Here is a 1,693-nt window from a genome sequence, read left to right on the forward strand (position 1 = left end):
CCCCCCAAACCTCCCAACTCCTGATCAGACACAGGAGGAGCTGACCTAGACTGTGGGTTCCACAAGAGGGGAAAATCACTGAGGTGAACAAATCCGCCAATAAGTGCAGGACCCACCAAAGTAGAGGAGGAACTTTGTCACACTAAGCTACCACTAACTTTTAGCTCTGTGATCAGTTCTTCTTTGTCTGTGTTACACCTTATCTTGACACAATTCCTGCATGTTGGATGCAACTCTTTCTGAATTAGGAAATTATCTATAATATTTATAAATTCCAACCATGTTTTAGTACCAAAGTATGAGACCTCCAGCAAAGGTCACTCAAATTAGAGTCCCCCAGGATTAGGCAGCTTTTTTCCCTATGCGTTATAGATTGGTGCATAAGGAGTTGGTCATCCTGTTCCCTAGTGTGATTTGGAGGTCAGACACTAATAATACCCATCTTGTGTTTCACCATAAGCATTCAAGATCATTTTCGTCTGAGTTGTCAGTGACCCTGAAAAGGTAATGCCATTTTTGACAGAGTGCTACTCACTCTCCCTTTCGAGAATTGCCCACTCATTCCTTCGTGGATAGGTGATAACCACTGATTTTAAAATTCCAGTCATGAGAATGATTCAACTATGATTCAGTAAAACCATCTAGATTGAGTTTATGCTCATAAATTAGCAATCCTAGCTCTGTTTGTTTGTTACCTGGGCTCCTAGCGTTGGTGTATAGACAATTAAGCAATTTCTTCTTTTCATCTCCTTTGGTTCCTAAATTAATTTTGTTCTCAACATCTTGATTTGGGGCCAAATGAGTGCTCACATCTTCCCTCTTTTTACCTTCCCTTCTTGTTATTGGCTTAACATCCTTCTGACTACTCTAGCCAGCCTGCCATGGGGAAAATTGATTCTAACTATACAGCCCCCGCTCCCTTAGAAGGTGGACCAATGTTCCAAAACCGCAAAACCCTAGAGAACTTACCTAGACAGTGGTTCGCTTCCAGAAGCTTCTCCCTTCTGTCTTCCTTCACTCATGGAACAGGAAGGATCTCAGAGAAGAGCACTTAGACATTCTTCTTCTTGAGTACACTTCTGAGCTCCCTGAAGTCATCTATTATCTGCAAGCTATCCCATGATGCAATGTCATTAGCATTGATCTGAATCATTACCAATGAATCCTTGCCTATCAACTTCAGAAACCTATCTGAGGTCTTAACGAAGGCGATCAGTATCATTATCCCCATTTTGCAGGTGGAGATACTAAGGAACAGGGAAGTAAAGTGATGTGCCCAATATCAGCCACTAGGCCAGAGGAAGGCCCAAGAATAGAACGTAAGTTTCTTGAGTCACACTCAAGTGCTGTAACCACTGCGCAACACCGCCTCCCACACATACAAACTATGATGATTAGTATCACCACTCAACAAAAACATCCTTATGTCTAGGTATTTTTCAAGGTGCCCCAAAACAGTGTTTCCTAAATGGTGGGTGGCCTAAATTATTCCAGTTTGCAACTACACTTCTTTTGTGAACAATCACACTAACCAACACAGCTCAAATTTTGCTTGTATCAAATACTTGGAGCCAACTGCTTGTGATACATCTGTAAGGGAGGGGGGAGTTGAGTAAGTTTAAATCAATAAATGTGAAGGAATAGCAAACTGTTCAGCGAGGATTATTATGACTATTCTCCATTACAAATAGAC

The sequence above is a fragment of the Chelonoidis abingdonii genome, chromosome 19, assembly GCF_003597395.2.
Source record: "Chelonoidis abingdonii isolate Lonesome George chromosome 19, CheloAbing_2.0, whole genome shotgun sequence".
In the NCBI taxonomy this organism is placed as follows: domain Eukaryota; kingdom Metazoa; phylum Chordata; order Testudines; family Testudinidae; genus Chelonoidis; species Chelonoidis abingdonii.